We start from the raw sequence: 8654 nt of genomic DNA, 5'->3' as shown, positions 1-8654 counted from the left end.
TTAATTTTCTTTACACACACACACACACACACACACACACACACACACACACACACACACACACACACACACACACACATCCTGTATGTAGGCACAGCATGAGGAGTGAGTGATTCTATCTGATGCACCGCGAGCTGACCGGCCCTCCCTCTGGGCAGTTCAGCCCTGCCAGAGTAGGAAGAGAGGGACGAGCTTGCGTGCTGGCGTGCGCGTGTGTGCGTGTCGGGAGGAGAGACATTGTTCCTTGACGTCACCACTTAGCCCAGCCTGCCGCTGCTCTCAAACATGTCTTTGTTATTCCGAGGCTTCCACCAGAGACCGGCCGTCAGCAAAACCCGGAGCCCGGCCTGCAGAACTGCTGGACCGGAGCGCAGAGCGCACGTAAGGTTCATGCGTGGGAAGTTACTGGTGAAACGTTAAAATACAAACAAACAAACAAACAAAAACAAAACCCACCTCCTCCTACTTCTATAATTCAATGCTATTTCCTACTTCAACCAATATTTAATATTCTAGTAGAACCGCTGTGAATGGAATGCTTTAAATGGTGTTATAATAATAAAAATAATAACAGATAATTTAAGCTAATTATTTGCTCACATTAAATAATGCTTCAATAATTACATTTTAATGCACATGAAACTGATTCATTGCTTAAGAAAAGTTTAATTAATTAGGTGTTATTTAAATGACTGCTTACTTGTTGAACCAAACCTGCTCATTATTTAAATCAGAGGTTCTCAAATTGTGGGGCGGGTCCCACTGGTGGGTCATAAAGCCACTGCAGATGGTGCAGAAGTGAGCAAGGGAAAGCTATGGAGTGAAGCTAAAGTTAAATAAATATTATTTTTACAGGTGTGAAAAAAGCAAACAAACACGAGTTTACTTACAGTGTCTTAATGACTTATATTCAATTCAATCTGAGTCCTTTCTTAGATTTAATGATTGTTTAAAGTGTGGGGTTGTGGACGTGAACACCTCAGTAATGGGGCATGCCAGAGAAACAACAACAAAAAATAACAAGCCAGGTAATATATAAGGTCTTCTCTTATTCACAATGTGTCACTGTGAATGTTTGATTTGGCAGATTGACACTGAGATGCTCTTCCTGATACAACTCCAGTTATGTCTCCTCCGGGAATTGAACTGGGGATCTTTTAGCTTTCTAAGCAAATGTGTAAACCACTACCCTAAACCCACTATAATAACAATAATAATGATAGTTACACTAGTAGTTCATACTACTACTAGAAGCAACAACAATAATAATAATAACTAGTTAGTTAATTGGGTGTTTTTTCATAGTAACATTAATACAGATACTTTAGCAAATCCAATTTAATTCAAATAAATAAATCTGTAGCTTAGATAAGCATGAGATGTTGCATTTAATGTATGTTCCTCTTATGTTTTACTAACAGTTATTAAACTCACACAATGGCTGAATTAACCAATTATCTACCGGTTGGATTACACAATGCAGCTCTGAGGAATCGCTGCTGTAATGATACAAAAGCAGACAATAGCCGGAGCTGCGGGCTGCAATCCGCTCCAGTGTGAAACGCGCTGTTATCAGGCTGTTAGCGTGTACTTACACCTTCACACTCGGGTGTCCTTCCGCGGAAGTCTAGGTCGCGTTTTTACGCCAACCGCCGAGCACGGCTCTCTCTGGTAACTGAATAGCCAGTGTAATCTGACACTTCAACTTGCCGTGCTCTACGATAGTTGATTCAGTCACTCAGTCACAGCGTCTTCGGAGCTCTCACGTCCCCTTTGTGAAGGGAAGCGAGCGAGCGAGGGAAGCATCGTAAACACGAGGTTTGGAGACACAGTACGCCGCTTTGCCACTGAGGTCCGAGCTCAAAGTAAGTTTCGCGCCTGGTTATTTTTTTGTTACACAGCGGGGTTTGAACGTGTGTGTATGCGGGCTGCTGGAGATGAGGTTTTGCCTCCCGGTGGACAGATACTACCTGCTAACAATAGGGTGACCTCCTGGAAACCTTTAACAGCCGCTGGGAGACTCGTGCCGAAGGGTGCACGTTAAGATTGCGGGGAGCCGTATCAGAGCTCGTTTACGCGGCGTAATATCCAGACCGTGCCGCGTATCCCCTACCTGTGTAGTTGCGCTGGAGCGAAGCGTCCAAAGTCACTGGGTTCTGTAGGATCATTTCATGAAACGTGTGCACATTTTGTTGAAATCACTAGAAAGGAATGTGCTAGTAAGTCAGTGATTTCAGCTCTGTGTGTGTGGGTGAATGTCTCGTCTCGGTAGATCAGCTGATGGCTCGTTTGATGCTAAACTGAGAATGTATGTCACTTAGCTAACAGTCAGCAGTGTGCCTGGGCTTGTTGACTCCCTTCAAGGCTATTATCCACTACCTGTTGTAATGCAATTAGCAGACATGCCCATATGTTACCCCGCTCTGTTCTTTCAAACAACACGTCACACGGCTTCAGTGGTAATTGCTATCTGATAACATTAGTTGTGTTTACTGGATCTGCTCATTGAAAGATCAGTGGCTCAACGTGTGAGGTCATTTGGGACCTTCAGGGACACCTTGTGACTCTGGCCCCTGATAAATAGTTTACTTGCACTGTATATTTGTTGCACTGTAGGTATTTCAATTAGACGATGCTCAGGTGATTTATAATACCTCTGTTACCTGCGCTGGAGCCTTGCAGTGCACACACATCTGTAATGGTTCAGTATTAGCCTATGCATCTGGTTTGCTTTGCATGAAACTAGCAGTGCTACAATTACACGCCCTTATGCGGCGGAGTGTGGATGAGCGGCTTTGACTCAGCGCAGGCTTCTGCCTTAAGTCTGGTGGACCCTCCCCGTTAAATTCCTCCTGTCTGGATGTGAGGCCAGTCTGGGCAGAGCGGAGAATAGGGGGGCTCAGATGGGGGGAGGAGGAGGAGGAGAAGGAGGTGGAGACTGCTGCTCTTTCATTACTGTGCACCCTGCTACAGGACAGCTGAACTTTGAGAGAGGGTGACAAAAAGGGCCCTTTCCTTGTTAGTAAGGTTGAAGTTGAAGGGAGCATGATAGGAGCGGATGATCAAATTAATTGCTGTCCTAGTGTGGAGATGGGGAGTTTTGTGATGTGGAAAATAACAAGTCCGGCATTGCACCAATTCCTAAGAAATTTGTCAGTCTCACATAAAGGTTAATATTACAGGCTTAAAACAGTTACTGGGTTCATTACTAGGGTATTGCAGTGGGTTGCAGGTGTTCCTGTTATTGTGTCCACTCCCCCATATGTCTCAGAAAGTGTATAAACAGATTTTGGATGGGTGCACCCTCCAGTGTCTCCTTCCTGGGTAATTTAAATTGGTGATGTAATGAAATTGTTTCAGCAGCAACACTTGTCAGCTGCACCACATTAATTAGTTCTGTTTGCCTTTTTTCCACCCTCTTCTGACAAAACAAAGGAGCATTAAGTCATCTCACCAACGCATGAAAAGGCGGCACAGTCATTCAGAGTAGGTTACCTGATAAATTGTGAAAGAAAGAGGGCAAGGAATTAAAGCCATCTGCAACTGTTTGAAACTTGGAAGTGTGTCTCTTTTTGTGTGTGTGTGTTTGTGTGTGTGTGTGTGTGTGTGTGTGTGTGTGTCTGTGTGTGTGTGTGTGTGCGCGCGCGCGCGCGCGTGTGTTTGTGTGAGTTTTCTTTCCTTCTGTTGTCCCTCCTGGGGCCTCTCTGCAACCAGCCAGCGAGCCAGCCAGGCTGAGAGACAAGACAGAAGTGTCTGATTCACTAAACAGGCTAAAAGGCTCCAGTATACACACTTTGAAATCAAATTTTTCTTTTTTCCAAAGTCATTTAAGACGGTGCTGGACGCAATTGCAGGCACGCTTTCTGAGAATGGCGTGTTTGGCTGTCCGCGCAAGAATGTGAAGGCGATCTTACTTTAAATGCAGTGGGGAAAAAAATAGTGACATTTTCAACAGATAGAAAGGCAACACACGCACTGGCGGCGCTACAAGTTGCAGTGAGACGGGAAGAAAATGAGGTTTGTATCCAACAGTATGTTTGATCCTGAATCCCAAACAGTGAGGCGGAACGTAGAGATTATTCTCTTTAAGCTGCAGTATTAGCCAATATTGGAAAAATATTGGGAAAATGTATCCTTTAAAACCAAATCTGTTTAGTATCAGTCAGTCTTTTCCAATAGTTGGGGTTTCAGAAAGTTGCAACACATATTTAAGTGTGAGTTTCAAATGCCTTCAGCAATTGTTCAGTCTCACACGCTGATTAGTCACAGAAAAGATTAAGGTAGTGAGTTCACGTTACTCCCTATTACTGAACCTCTGCAAAACAGTGAAGTAATACTGATTAGAAGTACAAAGAGGGAAAACAACTAATTACTTGTGTCTCAGTAATTAGCTTTTTGTTACTCAGCAATTTACCAAGTTGCACCGTCTTTGCTGCTGTTTGCTGTGTGTCGGCACAGCTGCAGCCAGCTAAGTACTTAAAACCTGGCGAACGCTAATCAATGTTTTGACAGCCTGACATTTCATCTGACTGTTCCTGTTGTTTGAGGAGTACTGTGAAATACTTGCTGCCTGTTCAACTTGACACAGATTCTTGTAGTCTGGTGTCTCACCAGCAGCCTAACCCACCCACTCGTGTCCGGAGCAGAAGTCAGCCCTTGTTTCTGTCGCTCTCTCTGACTCAAGTGCAGTTCAAACTTGTCGTTACTTCTCATCTAAACCCAGCCTTTGTTTTCAGTGTGCCTATTTTGGTCTTTTAATAAGGGAAAACTTGTGTTGCCTAACCCGTTTTGAAGACTCGCTTTGGGAATAAGGGCTTAGAGGAAGTTAAAACCTGAAATATTCAGTTTGAGCTGAGGTTGTGTCCTCTTGTCAGACACTTAACTACTTCCTAAATGTTGTTGTAATTCTACCCATAAGTCTACAGTTAAGCTCCCTTCAAGTTAAAGCCTGGTAATTGCAGTGTAACTAATTCAGAGAAAATGAAGCTTACAGCAGATGTAACTCATCCTGCTGACAGAGTGCAATGACATCAGTTTGGTGCGGAAAGCCAAAAGTGGACCAACATGAGGCGCTGGGATAAAAAAAATCCCCCTCAATTCCACATGCCTCTCACCACTGTTCTTCAAGCTGCCAACCTTGCACTGTGGTTCGGGTTTGTGGCTGAAGCATGGTTGATTTTAAACTCCTGAGGTGGCTGAGAAAGGCTGGAGAGCCATCGTGACTAATGCTGAGTCCTTGAGCAAGGCACTGAGCCAGTGGAGGACAGCTACAGTCCTCCACCGACTGTTGGAGGTGTTTCGGTATCAGAGCTTATGGACGTTAGGTAAATGTTGTGCACTTACTCTTGTGAATAAGTTCCTTTGTTTGCTCATGTTGGGCAACCTGGCCCTGGATAAGCGGAAGAAATGGATGGACGGATGGGTTTTATTTACTTTCATGTTAGATTAGAATAGAAGTAACACCATGTGTGCAGTGGGTAGGTGGAGTTTAACTGCATTATTTTCTCTCAAGACTAAGTCACTGCTCGCCATAGTATTAACAGATTGAGCTTAAACATGGCAAATGGTAGGGGATTGGAATGGGGCTTTGTTTAATCATGACCACTTACGCTGATCAAACAGAGGGAATTAGAAATAAAAGGCTGCCTCTAATGCAATCCTGCTTCAAATAAAGGCCTGCTACCTTCTGCATTTGAGGTAAATAACGACTCTGGTTACTATGAGGAACTACAGTATTGATATAATTTATCTGTGTTGTCTTTGGATTGTCCGTTAGTTGTTTCCTTGTTGACAGATATCTGTTTAATATAGACAAAACATCAGCTTAACTCGTCTTTCTTAAGAGCCGTCATTTCAGCTCTTGAGCTCTGCCAACATCAGGGAGATGCAGTCCTCTAAGTGCTTTTTCTTTTTTTCTTTTTTTTCTCATTCCCTGAGACGAAAGCGAAACAAAGTGCGGAGAGGTAGAGAGTGAAGAGAGAGAAGTTGCTGGCCCACCCCTGTCACCATCTCATGCATGTTTGATTTAATGTTCTTTGAGAAACGAGTGCACAGGACGTCACAATGCCCATGTCCTGTTCCCATCCGTCGTGAGCGTGGGGGCCCTTGAATCATAAATGACACCCGGCCTCATCAGGAACAATATGAGAGTTGGAGCCCACACAGGAGGAACAAAATGTTCCATCTATCCATCCATTCGTCCGTCGCCGCTGCCTGCACTCAAGACTTCTCACCATCGCAAGCAATTACCCTCACTTTTTTTTCTCCAGCTGATGAAATCCTCACGGAGCCTGTCTCAGCTGCGTTTCTGTGTGTCTGTGTTGGTGAAACAGGAAGAAAAAAAGAGGGGCAGCGAGGAAAAGAGATAGTATGTGTCTGAGTGAGTGGCGTTGGCGTGTGTCTGTTTGGCTTGTAAATCCTGTTTAAGCTAAACAAACTCATTGTCTTCATCCTCCAACTGTGAGCTCTCTGTGTGTGTGTGTGTGTGTGTGTGTGCCCCCCCTTCCCTCCTTTCTCCTCTTACTCTTTCCTCCTCCTTTGAGTTGTAAGTACAGTCACTAATTACTCCCCTCTCCCTCTTCACGCTGGGTCAGTGGGTTTACAGTTTCAGCACTGATCTCCCGTGTTTGCCTTGCTTCTCCTGATAGCGAAGCACGCCTGCAAGCCAAAGCGGACCGCAGCCTCCTCAAAGAGGTCTTCGCACCTCAAACGGTGTCCCACGTGGGTTCATTTGCCAGACAGCCACTCAGGTCTGTGCTCGGCCTCTCGATAGCGCAGCTTGTCCTGCGCTTCATTTCATGCCAGGTACTCGGCCGACCAGCCTGCTGGGTTGCATCAATATAACCTGTTATGTTTTCATACAACGGTGCTGCATCTTGAGGGAGGATTCAGAATGATAGGAATTAATTTTAGATACAGTTTAGTTACCCCTCTACACAGCATGCTGCAAATCTTTCCAGCTTATAGACTATAATGAATCATTTTCTAAAGATAATACACCACATGCTGTGTTTATAATATCATTTGTGCTATAAACAGTGTCTTGTCTAGTCGGCAGTGTTGTCTCAGAGTGCACGCTGAAGCTGATTTTCTGGTGGAGGTTGCGTGGGAGATGCAGAGTGATGGCAGAGATTCTATGAAGGCGGAATTGTCTCCAACATGGCCTCCAGGGATACATACTTCCTTGTTTTCTGACAACGTAAATTAACTGGGATTTACTAATGCAAAGGGACAGCATTTATTCTCCAGCTTGCGGTATCGGTTACGAGGGGAAGAGGGAGTCATGCAATATCTGCTCTCGCATAACGCCGCTGCTTAGACACGCAAAGAGTTGCAAGGGCTGATAATGTGGTCAATATCGAAAAGTTGCATTCATTTTTCTTTGCAGAGGTGCAGGCAAAGCAATAAAAAATGCCAGTCAGTTTTAAAGGCAGGGATTCTGCCTTCTGTGATGGATTTTGATTTTCCAGTTTTGCTTTTTGGTCAGTTAATGATGCCTGTTGTGGTTGTTATCGAGAGCCTCCTCAAATCATATTGGCATATAATCGTGAGCTTCGCTGCCCTAATAAGGCTGTTTTCCTCCTATTTTTCAACATTGCTCAGTGACAGAAAAAAGTCTGTTGCTGTATGCAGTGTGTTTGCCCGCTTATTGCCCTCCCCTCAGTTTTGACACTGGCGGTTGAGCCAGGCGCTTTCCCAGGGTTCTAAGGACTGACATCCCTTTCATTTTCCCGCCTGGGCAGCTCAGATAAAGGGGCATATTTTAAACCTCTGTGTGGATACGCTAACTGTAAAAAGAGACGGGCTGGTGGGCCGGGGCCGAGCAACAGCATTAACTTCACAGAGAAGGAGAAGGATGAAGGGGAGTAGTGGGATGATGAGGAGTGAAGCAAATAAAGAAGCAAAGAGTCTGAGTCCACATTATTAAACAGTAATCTCAGCAATTCATAATAAATGGTTGGAAGCACCATAAAGCTGGCTGCAGACCTGACTTTGCAAATATCACAAACATTATCTGCAGTCCTCCTGCAGATAACCCATCTTTCTTGTTTAGCGCTGGTCTATTACAGGGGCAATGTGTTTAACCACTTTTTTTTTTTTTTTTCCTAATCTACCCCTGTTGTGTGTGTCCTCCCGGCACACCAAAGCCACGGTGGAAGCCGTCGTTTATCATATCAGTAATGAGACCAGGGTAATCGTGTGTATTCCGGAGACAGCAATGATACACTGCTTGGCGCTTGCCAGGGATCAGCCTCTAAACAATGTTTATCATTGTCTCCCAGGGCTCTTTAATTATCTGGCAAACATTATTGACAAACCAACAAGAGTCCTTGTGTTTTAAGAATGCGGGGCTGCTATTCATAAATATGTGAGCTTGAGTTAAGCAGTTTTGATTTTACATACTTACAAATATTATTAGTAAAAAGGTGTTTTTTTTTTAAACATAATATTTCTTCAGTCACCTGTCAAGTAATTTATCCTGCAGGATATACGTTCCTCTGTGTCTCTTCCGGACCCAACAAGTATCCATAAGTCTAGATTACCTACATTTTAATATTCTAATAGAATTATTATACATCTCAGCCATATTGCTTTCATAGCCATCATCCAACCTTTTATTTGGCAGCTCCGGCCAAGTGGAGGCTGAATGGCAT

The 8654-nt window shown here is 44.2% G+C and overlaps 1 protein-coding gene across 2 annotated transcripts in view; it reads left to right on the top strand.

Annotated features, from left to right (window-relative positions):
* Nucleotides 1-1639: 1639 nt before the first annotated feature.
* Nucleotides 1640-8654, top strand: part of zmiz1a (zinc finger, MIZ-type containing 1a) — a 105658-nt gene continuing 98643 nt past the window's right edge. For both annotated transcript variants that reach the window (XM_030747846.1, XM_030747845.1), the window contains exon 1: nucleotides 1640-1865. The gene's annotated coding sequence lies outside the window, so the exon portion shown is untranslated. The remainder of the gene's footprint in view (nucleotides 1866-8654) is intronic.

Source organism: Archocentrus centrarchus, chromosome 15 (genome assembly GCF_007364275.1).
Source record: "Archocentrus centrarchus isolate MPI-CPG fArcCen1 chromosome 15, fArcCen1, whole genome shotgun sequence".
Classification (NCBI taxonomy): domain Eukaryota; kingdom Metazoa; phylum Chordata; class Actinopteri; order Cichliformes; family Cichlidae; genus Archocentrus; species Archocentrus centrarchus.
Note: the sequence above shows the minus strand (reverse complement) of the source record. Positions and strands in the feature narration are given on the sequence as shown.